This window comes from Pseudorca crassidens, chromosome 7 (assembly GCF_039906515.1).
Source record: "Pseudorca crassidens isolate mPseCra1 chromosome 7, mPseCra1.hap1, whole genome shotgun sequence".
In the NCBI taxonomy this organism is placed as follows: domain Eukaryota; kingdom Metazoa; phylum Chordata; class Mammalia; order Artiodactyla; family Delphinidae; genus Pseudorca; species Pseudorca crassidens.
In genome coordinates, this window is record NC_090302.1 from 72,810,683 (window position 1) to 72,830,236 (window position 19,554).

Below are 19,554 nucleotides of genomic sequence, written 5' to 3' on the forward strand. Positions count from 1 at the left end.
ATCATTCTTCTTTTAGAGAATCTGGAGCCAGGAGACTAGAAACAACAGTTGAGGAATACATAGTGATGAGTGAAACTCCAGTAATGTTCAGGGTTCTTTAACAGGCACCTCTTGAAAGTGCTGATGACACACTTTGTGTAACATATAAGAAAATAACTACAGTTATCATGGGCTGTGTTCTCAGGACACCTCCATGGAATGTGGACAAATAAACATGTTTTTCCTTCAGTTTAAGGCTCTTTGAATAAGAATTTTCTTTGTTATATGAAGAAATTAAGGCTGCTTTGCAGACTTTCCAGAGTACTAGTTACCTCTTTTATAATATATTGCATGTATGGCTGCGACCCCCTGGAAACTAGGAAACCCTGGGATCTTCAAAGGTTGATGGTAGATTTTAGATGTAAGGTATGGGAGAGTCCTGGAGTAGAAGGTTGTGAGGGAAGTTAAAAGAACTACCACTAATTATATGCCTTCCATGTGCCTGATTTTGTCTTAAAAGCACTGTAGATGGAATGTCCCAAGTCCTCATGGATGGCACAGCAATACTTGGAGAGATTATTTCCATTTTATAGATAAGAAACTGAGGCTTAAAATAATTCATTGGTTAGGGATCTGGATTCAAACTCATGTCTGTTTAACTCTAAACTCTATATACTTTATCTACTGCCTCAATATTTTCTGGGATAAAACAGAAAACAATCTCTTGGAATTTGATAAATTAGAAGATGGTGGGGGGGGGAGGGAGTATAATTCAAATCCTTTGATGTTCCACTCTGGTTTTATGTTCCCTTGGCTAGATGATCTCATCTTTAGATGACCCCCAAAGGATTTTCACAGGCTGAGGTCTGAAGGTATGTGTGGTAATGGTATTAAAGTAACTCCGGAAACCAAAGTTGGAGACTCAGAGGGTTAAGAAACTTGGCAGGCAGGTGGCCAAGTATGAGGAAAGACTATTCTTCAAGAGAAAACACATGTTATAGAAGAGATATTTTCCAGTTAACAATACGTGCCTTTACTTTTGGATTAGACAGCTTAAAGGGAACACTTTATCATACTACGGAATAATTCTACCTCATTCCATGGCACATTTTCTTGACCTTGACCTAGTGACCCATCTACCATTTTTGTTCTTGCTTTACCCTCCCAGCTTAATTTGCAATCCAAGATTTTTAGGATGAGAGAAAAAATAATTTGACTTTTGTATAGTCTTGGGAAGATTGGAAATAAACCATTTCCTAAACAGACAGGTAGAGCTTGAAATTGAAAGGTGCATGTAAAAGGGGAAACAGTGGAGGAACTATCATTTTCATGGAGTAAACAGTAGACAGAAAACAACAATGTGTGCTAAGGTAGAGAAAGAGATACACACAGAGGTCTGGGGAAGACAGAATAGCACTAAGTGTGGAGGAATTTTTTTAGAGAGGCTGGGTCCAGGAGACTAGAAACAATTAATGAATATATGGTTATGAGTGAGATCCAGTAATGTTCAGGAGCCTTTAGGGGAAGCATCCTGAAATTACTGATGATGGTGTATATAACATGTAAGAAAATAACCACAGTTAACATGGGCTAGTTCTTTGGATTTCGTATATGAAAAGTACTTTAGCTTTGGAAAAGAAGAGCTGTCTGGAAATTGATTAATAGTATAATGATCACATTACCTAATTAAAATAATAGTACTTGTGTCAGGGAGGCAAAAGGCTAACACCCAAATCCTAGAGTGGTTATTGCTAGTGTTTGGTTTGGATCGGCATCAAGGGGATATGATTTATGGTCGGTGTGAATGTGTAGAATAGCTACCTGAGCTCCGTATTTGCCTCAAATAGTATAAAAGATACATAACAGCACATGCATTCGTAATATTGTACCAAATATATATTTGCTTGTTTGTTGTTCTTACAGAGATAAGGTATTCATGGGCAGCGTTGTGTATTTTTTGTTGTTGTTGTTGTTGTACAGCACTATCAATTAGAGAGTCCCTCTTTTAAGGGCTAGAACCAGATGTGTTGTAACATTTGGCCTTTGTTACAAGTCATATAATGCACTGAGGTTTAAAATCTGAAGAACAAGTTTCATAAAGAAGAGCAAGAAGCTTCTCACGGTAATTTGCCCACGTTCCATGGTGGATCCCAGATCCATATAAAAAATAAAGATAATGAATCTCTGTCCCTAAAGCTTCTTACATCATCTTTTCTCCTGGGTTATCTGTCCCAGCTGAGCCCTGCTGCATTGCTTTTCTTATCGCTTCACTTGATTATCTACAAGTTTGTCAAATGATCCGGATATTTCTTATAGTCAGGTGATATTAACTTCTTTCCTGATTGTAAACTGAGACTAGGAAGCCATTATTTGATATTTGGCCATGTTATAAATTATCTTTCTAGGCAGTATAATAATCATAGGTTTAAATATTTAAATAATTACTATGTGCCAGATATTTCACATGTAAAATAATTTCAATATTTTCTGTATTCCTGTTCATTTACATTCCATTGTCATTAAGCCAATCTCTCCATATTCTACTCATCTTTTAGGAAAAGTCATAAGGTTTGAGCCTGGAAAACTTTGAAGAAATCTCTACCTGATAGGAAATCAAACTAAAAGAAAGTTGATCCAATCAGTAGGGATTGTGGGAAGAATGAGGGGGAGAGAAGTAAAGGAAGCAGAAGATGTGTGTCACAACCTCTTCTCTCTGGGAAGGTCCCAGGAGGGAAGATATATTAGGTTAAAGGAAATAACGAGGGGAGAGAAGCTTTTGCCTTGCATCCTTTAGTGGCTCTGAAAACTACACCATTACCCACACACAGATAATAGTACCTAAGGAAAAGCCTGTAGGACTGGATAATAGAAGACACTCCTGAGACAGTGCCAGTTCCCACATGGCATGGAAAAACGAATATGTTCCCACTGGCTGCTAGGCAAGGATGTGCAAGTGAACTCAGGATCTGACTGGGGAACTTGCCAGTGTGTATCATTAAAGCTTTAGGTAAAGGGTCCTTTGTCTGAGATCTGGATAGCAAACCACACAGGCCAAGAAAGGAAAAGGAGTCTGCAGCAATCCCCAGGGCCTCAATGGGACCAAATTGTTAGGAAAGGCCACTAGACCACAAGGAAAGAGAGAACAGATTCGAAGTGTTCCACTTGCAGAGTTTCTCAGCAAACACTGCAAGAATAGTGAGAGGTAGGGTGGTACCAACTTTACCTTAAAGATACCAACACATTGTCAAAGAATGAAGCAGATATCCTCAAAGTTAAAAAAAAAAAAAAAGTGCTGTCATGCCAGGGAACACACATCAGTGAAGAAATTCACTGCAAAGTTCACTGAGGAAGAAAACTCAGGGGTTTTAAATACTAGAAAGAGAGTTCATTTTTAACATACTTGGTAAGATGGATTGAGTCCATAGTTAGGTAAAACAAGCTTGATTTTTCAGTGATTAGGAAGATATTTTAATTAGGCCCAAGAAAGGTCTAGCATCCCAGAGTTTCTCAGTGTTCATGGTTTCTTATCAGTTTCAGGAGGTTGAGCTAGCTAGGGTGGAAAATATAACAGTTTTATATCTCCTAAGTAGGTGCTGTTATAAATGGACAACTTTCCTCAACATGCTATGCACCCATGGGCCCCCTTCAACCATGGGGGTGGTTCATGAATTAACATAGGACCCCCACCTCCACATTCTTAGGTTCCGTTTTACATAGAAGCAGGGAAAGGGGGAAATATGAAAAAATGATTCCTCCAAAGGAAATTTAGTTAGCTTAAGAAAATGTTCAAATTTTGGGGTGGGATCAAATTTATCGTATTGTTCTAATATTTCTTTTTTTTCCTCTCCCCAGTGAGGTAAGAAGTAAGGTTTCCAGAGAAAGTTCAGACCAACTGTAGACTATGAAGAGGCTATGTATCCTTTGTATATCAGAGAGTAGTGTAAATAGGTGAGCTTGCAACATAAATGCCACAGTATTTAGTACTCACCACAAGTGTGCATTACTCTTTCCTTTACATAAAATATGAGCCTGATGTTCAGAGACGCTAAGGGAAGTGTTGAAGGTCACACACCTAGTAAGGGAAAAATTTGGGGTTGTAACAGACATTTGTCTGCCTTCAAAGTCCATGTGTTTCCAAAATACCAAAATGTCCCTTGAACAGAGTTAATTCAAGGTAAAAATCATCACCGCCTCTAATTAACAAGAAGAGAGACCCTCAGGAAATTATTTTTGTGAGAAAAGAAAAATTATTTCTCATTTTAAACAATAAATGGAGTCTGTAATCCCAATAATCTTCTAATATTTCTTCTCACATCCAATTCTTTTTCTTCCTTTTAAGTTACTTGTATAGAGAATATGAAGAACATTTATGTTCAACTGTAGTTTCTTTGCTTGTCAATTGCAGTACTCAATTTTCTTTAATATTGTATATAAAAGGCATAGGTTTTAATCTAGTTTACCTTAAGTAAATACTAGGCAAATGTAGTACTACTCCTTTTCTCCCTTCAAATGTGAAATTAAAATACAATAATATAAACAGCTATAAGAACACAATATCCAATAACAAGAAGTAACATCGTTGAATGCATAATCTGTGTCAAATAGTGTATATTCTTTACATGCATGATTTTATAAAATCCTCATGCTAAGAGATTAGTACTATCAGCCCCACTTAGAGATGGGAGAACTGAGAGGGAGTAAAGTACTTTGCACTAGAGCACAGAGCTCTGAGGTGGTATAGCTTGCATTCTTTTCTTTTATCTGTTTCACTTAAGTTTATTCACCTATTATTGCATGTGTGACAGTAAAGAGCCACTTCTCCTTTCTACAAAAGAACAGTTACATAGAAAGCCATTTATACCTAAGGTCCTGATTTTATAGGCTAAGGATATACAGTAGTTCATATTCTTTTTGGTTCTGTTTCCAAACCATAGTCTGAAATTGTCCACTTCTTTCCTTCTCAGATTCCACCACCACAGTGCAAACCACTATCGCCTCTTACCTGGAGAGTATTACAATATCCTCTCCTAACTGGCCTCCCAGTCTCACTTCTTGCCCCACATGTCCATTCTTCCCACAGAGACCAGAGTGGGCTTATAAAAATGTAAATCAGGTCATTCCCATTTTCTGTTTCTGTAACTTTCCACTGCACTGAGAACAAACAAGCTGGCCTGCAGGGCCTTCTATGATATGATGTGGCACACGTCCAGATGGCTGTGTCCATCTTGGGCCACTCTCCCTCACACCTCTTAGGCTCCAGGCTGGCCTCCTCTCACGGCTGAGCGCTCGCTATTCCATAAGCCGGGAGCTCTGTTATCTCACATCTCCATGGCTGGCTTCTGCTCATCCTTTAGACTCCAGCTAAGTGTCACCTCCTCAGAACGTCCTCTCTGACTACCCTTTCTACAAATACCTCTGCCTTCCCTCATTCCAATTCTGCTATTTTCGTTTTTGAAGTATAGTTGATGTACAATATTATATAAATTACAGGTCTGCAATATAGTGCTTCATAATTTTGAAAGGTTATACTCCATTTATAGTTATTATAAAATATTGTCTGTATACCCTGTGTTGTATAGTGTATCCTTGTAGCTCACTTTATACAAAATAGTTTGTACTTCTTAATCCCCTACCCCTGTATTGCCCCTCCCCCATTCCCTCTCCCCACTGGTAATGACCAGCTTATTCTCTGTATCTGTGAGTTTGCTTTTTTGTGTTATTCAGTAGTTTGTTGTGTCTTTTGGATTCCACATGTAAGTGATATCATACAGTATTTGTCTTTGTCTAAATTATTTCACTTAGCATAACATCCTCGAAGTCCATGTTGTCTCTAATGGCAAAATTTCATTTTTTATGGCTCAGTAGTATTCCATTGTATATATATGTACCACATCTTTATCCATTCATCGTCGATGGGCACTTAGGTTGCTTCCATATCTTGGCTATTGTAAATAATGCTACTATGAACATTGGTGTGTGTGTATCTTTTCGAATTAGTGTTTTTGACTTTTTAAGGTATATACCCAGGAGTAGAATTGCAGGGTCATATGGTAGTTCTATTTTTAGTTTTATTGAGAAACCTCCATACTGTTTTTCACAGTGGCTTCACCAATTTACATTCCCACCAACAGAGTACAAGGGTTCCCTTTCCTACACATCCTCTCTAATATTTATTTGTGGTCTTTTTGATGATAGCCATTCTGACAGGTGTGAGGTGATATCTCATTGTGGTTTTGATTTTCATTTCCCTGATGATTAGCAGTGTTGAGCATCTTTTCATATGCCTGTTGGCCATATGCGTGTCCTCTTTAGGAAAATGTCCTTTCACGTCTTCTGCCTATATTTCAATCAGGTTGTTTGTTTCTTTGATGTTGAGTTGTATGACCTGTTTATATATATATTGGATATTAACCCATTATCGATCATATCATTTGCAAATATTTTCTCCCATTCAATAGGTTTTTTCATTTTGTCAGTGGTTTCCATTGCTGTGCAAAAGCTTTTAAGTTTAATTAGGTCCTATTTGTTTATTTTTGCTTTTATTTCCTTTGCTTTAGGAGACAGATACAAAAAAATATTGCTACGATTTATGTCAAAAAGTGTTCTGCCTATGTTTTCTTCTACGAATTTTATGGTTTATGGTCTTAGATTTAGGTCTTTAATCCATTTTGAGTTTATTTTTGTGTATGGTGTGAGAAAATGTTCTAATTTTATTCTTTGACATGCAGCTGTCCAATTTTCTCAGTACCACTTATTGATGGGGCTATCTTTTCTCCATTGTATAGTCTTGCCTCCATTATTGTAGATTAATTGAAGATAAGTGTGTGCATTGTTCCATGTACACTTGAAAAGAATGTGTATTCTGTGGCTTTCAGGCAGAATGCTCTCTATATATGAATTAAGTCCCTCTGGTCTAATGTGTCATTTAAGGCCAGTGTTTCCATATTGATTTTCTGTCTGGATGATCTGTCCATTGATGTAAGGGGGTGTTAAAGTCCCCCATTATTATTGTGTTACTGCCAATTTCTCCTTTTATGTCTGTCAATATTTACATTATATACAGTAAGTCCCCTACATATAAACCTTCAAGTTGTGAACTTTCAAAGATGTGAACGTGCGTTCCATCAACATCAGGAGTGAGTGAAATTGCAGCTTGCCCTTCATCTCCTAGTGCTGAAGATCCTTCAGCTCTACCATGTCCCACCTCCTCTCCCTTCTCCAGTCAGTAACCCTTCTTGCCTGTTCACTTGATGACAGCCCTTGTATGCCTGCTCTTTTGCTGTACTACTGCACTTTTCAAGGTACTGTACTGTAAGATTAAAAATTGTTTTCTTCTCATGTGTGGCTTTTTTTATGTATTATTTGTGTGAAGAGTATTATAAACCTATTACAGTACAGTGCTATATAGCCAATTGTCTTAGTTGGATACCTAGGCTAACTTTGTTGGACTTATGAACAAATTTGACTTATGAACACGCTCTTGGAATGGAACTCATTCATATGTAGGGACTTACTGTATTTAGTTGCTCTTGTGTTGGGTGCATATATATTAACAATTGTTATATCTTCTTCTTGGATTGATCCCTTGATCATTATGTATTGTCCTTCTTTGACTCTTTTAAGTCTTTATTTTAATATTTATTTTATTTGATGTAAGTATTCCTACTCCAACTTTCTTTTGATTTCCATTTGCATGGAATACATTTTTCCATCCCCTCACTTTCAGTCTGTTTATGTCTTTAGATCTGAAGTGAGTCTCTTGTAGGCAGTGTATATATATGGGTCTTGTTCTTGTATCCATTTAGCCACTCTTTTCCCTTTCTTCTCTTGTTCTCTTGCCTTGTGATTTGATGACTATCCTTAGTGTTATGTTTTTCTTTTTTGTGAGTATATCTATTATAGATTTTGGTTTGTGGTTACCATGAGGTTTCTATGTAGCAATCTTGCTATATATATGATTGTTTTAAGTTGCTGATCTCCTAATTTCAAATGCATTTTAAAAATGTACTATCCTCCTCTCATGATTTGTACTATTTGTACTATCCTCCTCTCATGATTGCTGTTTTTTCTATCATATCTTATGCGTAATTGTTTTGTGTATCCCTGAACTGCTTATTGTGGATATAGATGATTTTACTACTTTTGTCTTTAAACTTTCTATTAGTTTTGTGTGTAGATGATTTCCTACCTTAACTGTATGTTTGCCTTTACCTATGAGTGTATTCATTTCATAATTTTCTTGTTCTTGTTGTGACCTTTTCTTTTTCATCTCGAGAAGTTCCTTTAACATTTGTTTTAAAGCTGGTTTGGTAGTGATGAACTGTTTTAGCTTTTGCTTTTCTGTAAAGCTTTTCATCTGTCCATCAGAATGAATGAGAACCTTGCTGAGTAGGGTATTCTTGGTTGTAGGTTTTTCCCTTTCATCATTTTAAATATATAGTGCCAGTCCCTTCTGGCCTGCAGGATTTCTGCTGAAAAACCAGCTGATAGCCTTATGGGAGTTCCTTTGTATTTGCTGCTTTTCCATTGCTGCTTTGAATAGTTTATCTTTAATTTTCATTTTAATTACAATGTGTCTTGGTGTGTTCCTCTTTGGGTTAATCCTGTATGGGACTCTCTGTGCTTCCTGGACTTGGGGTGACTGTTTCATTTCCCAGGCTAGGGATGTTTTTAGCTTTTATGTCTTCAAATATGTTCTCAGGCCCTTTTTCTCTCTCTTCTGGCTTCTGGGACCCCTGTAAAGTGAATATTAGTGTGCTTGATGTTGTCCCAGAGGTCTCTTAAACTGTCTTCATTTCTTTTCTTTTTTTTTTTTTACTCTGTTCAGCTTCAGTGATTTCCACTACTCTGCCTTTTACCTCATTGATCATTTGTATCATTTACCCTACTCTTTATTTCTTATAGTGTATTTTTCCTTCTATTTAGTGTATTCTTTATCTCTGCTTGGTTCTTTATATTTTCTGATTCTTTATTAAAAACTTCTAACTTCTTGCTCTGTGCATATATTCTTCTCCCAAGTTCTTTGATTATCTTAACAATCATTACTCTGAACTTCTTCTCAGATAGATAGTCTGTCTACACTTCACTTAGTTGTTCTTTGGGGTTTTATCATGTTCCTTCATCTGGAACATGTTTCTCTGCTGCCTCATTTTGTCTAAGTCGTTTTGTATTTTTCTGTATTTGGTAGGTTAGTTGCATTTCCCAACCTTGGAAAGGTGGTTTTCTCTAGGAGTCATCCTATGCATCCCTGAAGTGGACTCCCGTCTGGTCACAAGAGCTATATGCTCTAGGGGTTCTACTAATGAGGGATGTATGGGTCCTTCAGTTGTAGTGAATTGGCTATGTGGACAGCCTGGTAGGCTTGATTGGCTCCTAGTCTGGTTGGTTGCCAGACCCTGCCATGTGTGGAGGCTGTTGGCTGCTGTTTGGTAGGGCCTGGTTATGAGGCGGCTGAAGCGGAACCGCATGGAGCCTTGGGGCTAGTGCTGGCCCACTGGTGGGCAGAGTCAGGGTCCAGTGTGCCTGCTCACTGGTGGATGAAGCCAGGTCTTGGGATTAATGCCAGACTACTGGCAGGCAGAGATGGGTCCTGCAGTCTGGCTTCCAGGCCCAGGAATCCCAAAGCTGGTGTCAGATGATCGCTGGTGTGGAGGGGGCGTTTCCTGATGCAGTTGGGTACAGGGTCCTGGGTGTCCCAAAGCTTGTGTCGGCCATGCTTGGTCCCAGTTCATCCCAGGGCAGGGTCTGACCTGCTGTGGGCCGGCTGATTCTGCAGGCTGGGATATCTTAGTTTTTGTGGATCTGGTGTCTGCCCCCTGGTGGGTGAATCTGCTCCAGAGGCTAGAGGAGGCTTCCTGGAGGATAGGACCAGTGCCTGTCTGCTGGTGTGTGGCACCAGGTCCTGTCCTGTGGTGAGCAGGACTGTGTCTAGAGGCATGTCTAGAGGTGGCTCTGGGCTCAGGAAGTTTTTAGGTGGCCTGTCTGGTGATGGTTGGGGCTGTGTCCCTGTCTAGGTAATTGCTTGGCCTGAGGCCTACTACCACTGGTTCCTACAGGCTGTTGGGTAGGGCCAGATCTTGGTGCTAAAAAGCTAGAGGGAGAATTCCACAATGGCGCCTGCCTGCATCAGTGTCCATGCTGTAGAAGAATCTCCCATGAATGGCTGCCACCAGTGTCTGTCTCCAGGATAAGCCATAGCTGCCCCCCACCTCTCTGGGGGACACTCCAATACCAGCAGGCAGGTCTGGACCAGGCTCCTGTCAAATTACTGCTTTTGTCCTGGGTCTTGGAAGCTGTGAGAGACTTTGTGTGCTCCCTATAAGAGTGAAGTCTTTATTTCCCCCAGTCCTTTGGAACTCCTAAAATAAACCCCCACTGGCCTTCGAAGCCAAGTGCTTTGGAGGCTTGTCTTCCCAGTGTAGGACCCCTGGGCTGGGGAACTGGACATGGGGCTCAGAACTCTCACTCCTGTGGGAGAACCTCTACAACATAATTATTCTTTAGTTTGTGAGTCACCCATCCGGGAGTATGGGACTTGATTATATTGTGAGTCCGCCCCTCCTACCCATCTCGTGTGGTTCCTTCTTTATGTCTTAAGTTGTATAAGATCTTTTCTGTTAGGTTTCAGACTTTTTTCTTGATGGTTGTTCTGCAGATAGTTGTGATTTTGGTGTGCTCATGAGAGGAGGTGAGCTCAGGGCATTTCTACTCTGCCATCTTGACCCTGGCCCTAGAGCTTGCATTCTTAACCCCATTTGAATGATTCTCTATTTATATTCTTTTAGTCACTAAACTCCCTCTTACCCTTTATTAGTCAATTTTTTTTTAAAGTCCCCTACTCCTGTGCCTAATGAATCATCATGTTTCTGAAAAACTGACACTTAGTGGGTGAGGCATTGTGGCCTAACATATGGCATTGCACTCAGTTCTAATTCTGGTCCTTGTAGAAACAGATTTCTCTTCAAAGTATAGAGTCAAGGGGGAAACTCTTAGTTGAATTTACCTATGTGGTCACTACCCTTTAACAATTAATCTTATTGTTGATGATTCCTTTGCATTAAACTCCCTTTCATTAATATAAAAATTACATTTGGACCTTTCTCTGTTTGCAGAGTTTTATTTGTTATCTTGTCTTGAAATGATTGAGTTTCCTCTTAATTTTTTCTAATATGCTACGTAAATATTTTCCGCTTAAATACACCCTCATTTCAGTACTACAGCTGTATTGGGTTATTGATCCATTCACAATAAATTCTGTTATATCTTGCAGGGTCTTCTGAAAAAGGGTCTGACGAAAATTTACTATATACCTATTTACTACCTAATGACCTAAGAGGAAGCTGAATGGGTCAACCCTGAGGCAGGAAGGTTTCAATTCAATGAAAGAAAGAGCACTTGGTGAAAGCATTACTGACTTTAACTATTGGAATGAGCTACTAAGGAAGGTGTGGAATCTCCTTTCCTAGAGGAGATTAGTGTTCACCTCTGTCAGTGTTGGCACTCTTGCCTAGGGATTTGGGCTTAATCGAATGGGTTCCTCCTAGCTGACACAGCTGCTATCATATACAGAGAATGATAACTTGAAAAGTATATTTCATATTAATTTTTCCTTAAATTTAGTACAAGTTTAACAGCAGATATGTGTTCAATTTCTTTTTCAAAGAATGGTAATTATGGTATTATGTACAGTGAATGGGAAAACAGTTTGTCAAGTTCCATATTCTGTAAATTATTATTTTTTGGCATAAATATATTCACCAAGAGGGATTCTAGAAACCAACCCAAATTGGTTTTTAACTGGTAAGGGAAATAGTTTAGAGAAATATAAAATGTTTTTCAGTTGCAGCTATTTGAGAATTTTACCATTTCATTTTCTTTCCCTGGTGCAGTAAGAGAAGATCTTGACAAAATGTGCATTGACCACTTTTCATTTATGCCAGGTTTAGCTCTATGTCTGAAGGGCATATGTGATAAATTGGTCATATATTATCTCATTTACAGTCTGAGTTTTATGAGCTCCTGTAAAAACAATTATCATATATACATTTTACAATAAATGGGCAAAGTGGCTGCAAACAATATGGAAAAGTCAATAATTAATTTCAGATTTCCAAATGTAGCAGAGACGCTGGAGCTTTCTCTTCTTTTCAAAAGAGATGGTTTCTTTGTTAGGAATAAGCAAGCATGTTAATTCATTACTCTGTGGTTTCTCTTTTTCCAAAGCTTGTCGAATGCCTAATTTATGTGCAAGGCTGAAAGCTGTTTAAACGGATAATATGCCTCCTTCATGAGAAATACCACCGCTTTATGCTCCATTAAATGCAGACGTTGACTCTAAGATACATACCAATTATTTCTTTCCAGAAACAGCAGCATAGTTTTTTTTCAACACAGGACAACATATTATTGCAGGCTGCTATTAATCTCTACATAGTCCACAGAATACACAGGACACTAGGGAGAAAACAATTGAGTAGCTATTTTAACATTTGCAAAAGTACTATATGGAGAAAAAATAAAAGGAAGATGCTTCTCTGTTTGCTGCCCATAACATATTTCAATTCTCCTCAGAAAGATAAAAAAAGACACTTAAATTAATCAATAATGACCTGCTGTTGTTGAAGCAGTGCCTGTGGATGAGCACAGATGGGTCTTTATCTGGCAGATCTTTATTTTCCCCAACATCATGTATGGCTGACCACTCTACAGTCCTTCTACATGCTCTATTAGTTGGGTGGTGCAGTTAGTGAAATGCCTATTAACATCCTTAAATGGGTTATTTTATGACAACAGCATTGTTTGGTGTATGATAATGGACCAATTTTCATAGTTAAAGCCAGAAGAATACACTAGTACCTCAGCATAACCCGTCGTAGGCTAGAATTTAATATAATGGCTGTGGATCATTTTGGAGAGTATGAATCACTATAATTTACAGGACTGTTTACAAAACTAGTGACACTGATACTGGTCCATGTATCTGATACTGGTCCATGTATCAAAGTTCAAGTATTTTAATAGTGAAAAGCCAGTAACCAAGTTATTTGTGTAAAAATTTTAACTTTTCTCATTCATCTAGTCAAAAATATTTGGGTGCCTCCTGTTTAACTTTTATTCAACAAGTATTTATTGAACACTTACCAGTAGTATCAACAAAAATAAAGTGGAGACAGAAATGCCTCTGCCTTTACAGAGCTTGGACTCAAGTATAGTGCTGATATTTTAATCTAAATGGATTTTCTTTTTTGTGCGCTAGTGGCATATTTTTGGTTTCCTTCCTCCTTCCTTCCCTCCCCCCTTCCCTCCTTCTCTCCCTCCCTTCCTTCCATCTATCTTCCCATCTATTTTTTTTTTTTTTTAATTAGCGATCCCCTTGTTTCTGAATGGGGATTTCACTCTGCTCTGTCCAAATGGAGAAACATTTGGGCAGCATGGTTCACAGATCAGTGAGCCCCAGATTAGTTTAAGCTAATTAGTTTATTTCATTCCCCCAGAAATTTCACGGATAAGTAAACCATTCAGAGTTCATGAGATACTGGCAAACTAGTGGAAGGCTTTGGGGAAAAGACATTTCCTACTTCTTCCTCAGGAACTACCAGAAGAAACTTTGTCCTCCAAGACTTAGTGATATAAAAATATGAACACTGAGCTGCAACTAACAGAGGTAATTTTGGAACTGGCCCTTAACTGCTTCATGAGAGCTGATTGTATAACCCATCCTGGATTCAGTTATATACATTGATAGCTTCAAATGGCCATGGCTGTGTTGGGACTATTTACACCACAGAAATCACAGATACTACAAATGAAGGCTTTTTTTCTTTTCCTTTAACTTTTTCCTTTCCCCCTCCCCTCCCCTCCCCTCCCCTCTCCCTCTCCTCTCTTCCCTCCCTTCCTTTCTTTTTCTCTCTTTTTTCTTTTTAGAGGTAGCTACAGAGAGTCCATAGTGTGGAGACAAGGAGACAGCATGAGGCCAGTGGAGAGCTTGAGAGAAAATGGGTCTTGTTAATATAATTTGAACTATTAGAACAAGCTTTACTGGAAACCTGCCGTACTTTTGGAGTTTTTAGTGATGTAAGCATATAACGTGCCCACAAAATAACAAAAGTTTCATGGTCAGTGTACATTATTTTTTGAAGGTAGAACATTCTAAATTAACATTATTCAAAGTGTGTTCTTAGATGCTAATTGAGATTCCATAAAAAATGGAATATGCATACTGGGACTCATCAGAGAGGGGTTGAAAAATTCGAATATGTAACTGCTTCTCAAGATACATCTAGTAAACTCAGGAGGTTGATAATTTGGAAGAGACAGTTTAATTGTTGAAGACTTGTTGCCTGCAGAGGTAAAGGTTAAGTAATTAAGCAATTTGTGTTATTGACCTAATAAGCACTTATTTCAATGATCAGATCTACTCCACTACAAGTTGTAAATTATATTTGCTAGGTATTACTCCAGTAAAAATTTCAAAGCCACATCTGTAATTCTATACTAGGTACTATCCATCTAGGCAGTGAGTTGAAGAGCTGAGACTAAAGGAAAAGAAAAATCTAAAATAGCAGTGTGGTCAAATTGAAATTTCTGTTTTAATATGACCAGGAAGCAGTGGAGTCACTTGATTCTACTCAGGCTAAAATAAAATATTTAGTGAGTCTCAACAATCAACAAATAACTTCACATTATTATTAATTGATTAAAGGTCAAAAGTAAGAAACTATACCTAAAATATGATACAACAAATTATTAATAGGGAAACACTTGTATACTTTCTAAAGCTAATTTTTTATGATTTTTGGTGAATTTATTGACAATATTAGCAGTGGAGTTAGATCTTAAGTATTTAATGAAGTCCTGATATGTGTGAGACACTTTCATTTTCATGACAACCTGATGGACAAATGTCTGATGTTCTCCATTTATTAAGTGAAGAAATTGAACCTTCAAAAGGAAAAATATCTTGTCAAAGCTTATGTGTCCTGTGAGAGCAAGAGTTTGGGTCTAATTCCAGTGCCCATACATAGCTGAATTAGATTACACCGACTAAATATCTTGATGCGTATTTAATCTTAGCCCAATCAAAAGGATAAATGGATGCAGGAGGGATGAAAAGTAGAGGGGAGAGTATTTTTAGTTTCATTTAGATGATGGAGAATATGAAACAGAGGACAAACCACTGAGATGTTTGAACTAATTCTCACACGTATCCGAGTTGAATTATAAAACATTTTATGACAATGCTTATAGGAATCTGGAAGTTTGTTCTTTAGTGTAGATTGGTACTTGGAAAATAAGGATAGAGTAGAGGAAAAGCTCAAACATGTGGTGATACTTACCTGACCTTTAATGTGTGGATTAAATAAGGAGTTTTTTGTTAGGATGAAATAATCAAGTACTGCAATGTCACAGTATCAAAGAGATGACTCAGAGGAATTTGGAAAACCAGAATTATTTCATCAAAATAGCCTTTCAAGTACTATTATATGACCTTGGACAAGTCGTTTTATCCTTAGTGGCCTAATAAGATTTTGCATCTGTGACATGAGAATAATAAAACATACCTCATAAGGTCATTGTGAGGATTAAATGGGATGATAATGAACTAAAAATAGTACCTGGTGCTTATTAAATGTAAATGATGATTTAGTGTTGTTGTTATTGTTATTACAAATAATACAAAGTGTTTTTCCTGGCTTTCTCATTTAGTAGCTGTAAGATCCTACACAAATAATTGGATCTCAGTCTTAGTTTTTTTCATTTGTACAAATTCTAATATACTATCATGTTGATCTTTCAGTGTTGTGCTTTGAGTATTAAACTGAACAATGCATATAAAAGCACTTCATAAAATATAAATTGGGGAGTGATATCTTCATGATGCCCTCACTACAAAATCCTATGGATCTTCTAAGTCCACATCATTGTGGCTTCTGTAGCATTTGGCAAAGAAGGATGCAATCTTTTACTTAAAAGCATAATTTACTTTTTTCTCAATTTTCTACTCATCTCCTCCATTCCTGTCTGAACAGCTCTTTTCATTTTCCTCTGCAGAATGCAGTTTTGTTCTTGACCTCTGAATTGGGTGTTCCACAGGGTTCCCCTCAACCCCCTAATATTCTATAGTTAATCTGTACTACTTCTATGGCTTTTGACATCCCTATCTATACCCACATATCTGCATCCTGAAATGAAATTTACCAAATGGGGCTTGTCAAAGACTAAATTTTTAGTGATTTTCAAAATATATCAAATAAGCTTTATAAAGCTATATCCAACCCCGTTATTCCATTAGATATAGATATAGAAGTAGCTAAGCTGTAGTATCAGGCACCACTAAAATGACATATTTATCACAGTTCATGGCTGTAGGCTTTTGGGAGAAATAAGTAGCCTCAGAGGACAAACTAAGCAAACCCAGCCTAATTCAGTTATGGCAGAGATCATTTTGGCATCTAATTTATAGCATCTTCCTCATCCACTTTTTTACTTATAAAATGTTTATTTAGCATTTATTGTGTGTAGAATACTGAGTTTTCTGAAGGAACAGAGAGATGGTCCTAGGGTGTGAGGAGGATCATTTTTAGTTTCAAGTTGTTGCATATTTTATGTCCTATTCTTACTCCTTGCACTAGCTTTAACTTTTGGGTTCTCATAAATACGTGTTACACTGAGGAATAACGATCCTTTTGTAAATATTCAGTCAGTCAAATAATCTGCTTCTGATTTGAAGTAGGTCTGAAAGAAGAAAAACATTAACTCCAAGTGAAAATTAATATGCAAGTCTGAATTGAGAAAGTAATTTTCTTCTAATTTGGAGGATAACTCTTCTTAGGAAGATTGTTACTTACCATTTGGAAACTGCTGATTTTATGCAAGGTCATAATAAAAAAATACATCAAAGTTAAATTGGCATATGAGTAGCTGACCTGTCTAGTATACTAGATACACATATTACTTTATATATGTAAAGCATGGAAACCAGTTTTCAAATAGTTTCCTCATTTCAAGCTGCAAAACTCCTCAGACAGAAAGGACAGTAAAATTTCCTTATAGAAGCCAACTGATTTATTTAAATTTTGAATTCCAAACGGGTGAGGTTGTCTAGGATTGCTTGAGCAAATACAAAATATTATTCTCTCTTTTGGTGAGACTACTGTATATAAGATATTTGTAATTTATGTTAGCGACTGGTAGTATATCACAAAGAGAGATAAATATAAGATTATTTAAAAAAAGGAAGCAGTGACCCAAAACTCTTTGGGAATTGTTTGCTAGAAAATAAAGGTTTGTTGTTACAGGTGTAACTCGAAAATTATCAGTATGGGAAAAGCTGAAGGGTTGAGATAAAACCAAGGTCACAGCTAATCGTTAGTTGAGTCCGGATTACTAAATCTATGTATAATTTCTTGGTTTCTGGAAAATTCAGTTATAACATAAGGTCTTATATCTCATTTAATCTTTATAATTCCATGAAGAAAGTATTTATAATTTCCATTTTTACAGAGAAAATATTAGGTTTATGAATGTTAAGATGATTTTTTCATGGCTGTATAGTTGGCCCATGGCAGAGACAAGATTCAAATCCAGATCTGTCTGATCCCTGGGCCCATTTTCTTTCCACTGTCCTATACTGCCATTATATTACCACTCTTTGCAAGGTGAAGCAACATTATTATAATATTCTATATAATGTGATGTGATTTAACACTGACCAGTGATTTTTCAAGTTAGAGAAATTAATTTTGTGCTAGTTCATTTAAAGTAAATCACTCTGTCTTCCCTATGGTCTAGGCCACGTGTTTGTGGGACAGATGGTATGATGTGAGGTAATGGAAGAATGACACTGACTGATTCGTATAGGGATTATTAAGATGTAATAACCTAAAAGAGTCAGCCCATCCTTAGCAAAGTTTATAAGCATGAAAAAAATACTTTGCGTATTTATGTTTTTTGTAAATATATTTATGGAAATATGTAATGATTTTAATATTTCTGATTAATTCAGTGCTGAAATATTGAGTACTGGGATCATTTTAAGGACAGGTTTTTATAAATAGAATGTGTCATACTAAAAGTCTTTATAGCTTAAAAAGCATAACTTAATTTACCATAGTTAATTTACTCACTGAACTAATATATTCATTTACTCTTTATAATATAGCAGGTATTAAGCTAGGTGCTGGGGATATATCAGTGAGTGAAATAGACAAAGCCCCCATCACAGTCTAATTATACAAGGAAATGAATGATTAAAACTGATGGAAAGGCCCAAAAGGACAAGACCCTTGTTTTAGGAGCACACAGGAACCTGCCTTATAATGGGTGCTAAAGGAATTTTGCTTGTGATAGAAATAAATTTGAGCTGAGGTTTGAAAGATGAATAAGAGTTTACTAAAGTAAACATTTTTTTTGAGGGAATGTTCCAGATGAAGAAGGAGTATGTGCAAAGGCCCTAAAGCAAGAAGAATATAACTATTTCAAGGAACTGAAAAGAAGTTTGATTGAATCAAGGCAAAGAGTAATGTGATGAACTTGCAGAAAGATAAGGTCCAGACTTCACAAAGCCCTACAAGACAGGTTAAAGATTTTGATTTTGGCCTCAGACTATGGAATATCCATTAAAATGGTTTAAGCAGCAGCTGATCTGATCTGTTTGAAAAGATCATTCAAACTGCCATTTAGGAAACATTTAAGGGTGTCAGAGTGTATGGAGGGAAAGTAGTAAGCTATTGAACAATAGTCAAGGTGAAAGAAAATGTTAGATTGGACCCGGGGTGTTGAAGTGGAGGCCATGAAAGTGGATGCATGGATTTTGGATTTTGTAACTATTACATGGGCCTTGGTATTTTAACTAGCAAAATTAGATTGTTTTCTGTGTCTTGAGTGAGCAAATAAGGTATGGAGTACACTGGAGATTTTTCCAAAGGAGCAAGGGAAAAACTGTCTCTATAGAACATAGTTGAACTGCCAGTCAACTGAGGTGGAGGAAGAATGCAGTTGCTTCTCATTGTATTCTGTGATAGGTTACCAGTAGAGGACCATTTACAGAGATGTATAATAGTGAAAGAAGACCAGGTTTAGACAGGAAGATTTGGAAGCTGTATAGTATGGTGGTTAAGAAATTAATCTCTGTACCTGGGAGGCCTGGATTCAGCTCTTAGGTCTGAGACTTGTTACCTGTATGTACTTGGGCAGTTTACTTATATTCTTTATGCCCCATTTTCCTCATTTATGAAATGAGGATTATGACGGTCATATTACCTAACTTACTGAGAGCATTATGTGGAACAGGGCAAGAGCTTAATAAGCTACTATTATTACTTTGAGTCATTTTGGATGTGTTGAATTTTAGGTCCTTTTAAATATCTAGAGATGTTGAGCAAGCTTTTATATATATATGTTTGGAGTTCAGAGGAAAAGTCTGGACTACAGGTAAATTTAGGAGTCAATAGTGGTGATTGAAATCATGGGAGTGGATGAGATTGCTCTCTGAGAAAATATAGAGTGAAAACAGAAAAGGAAGTGAGACTTAACCTTTGAGTAACACTATCATTTAATGGCTCGTTGGAAGATGGG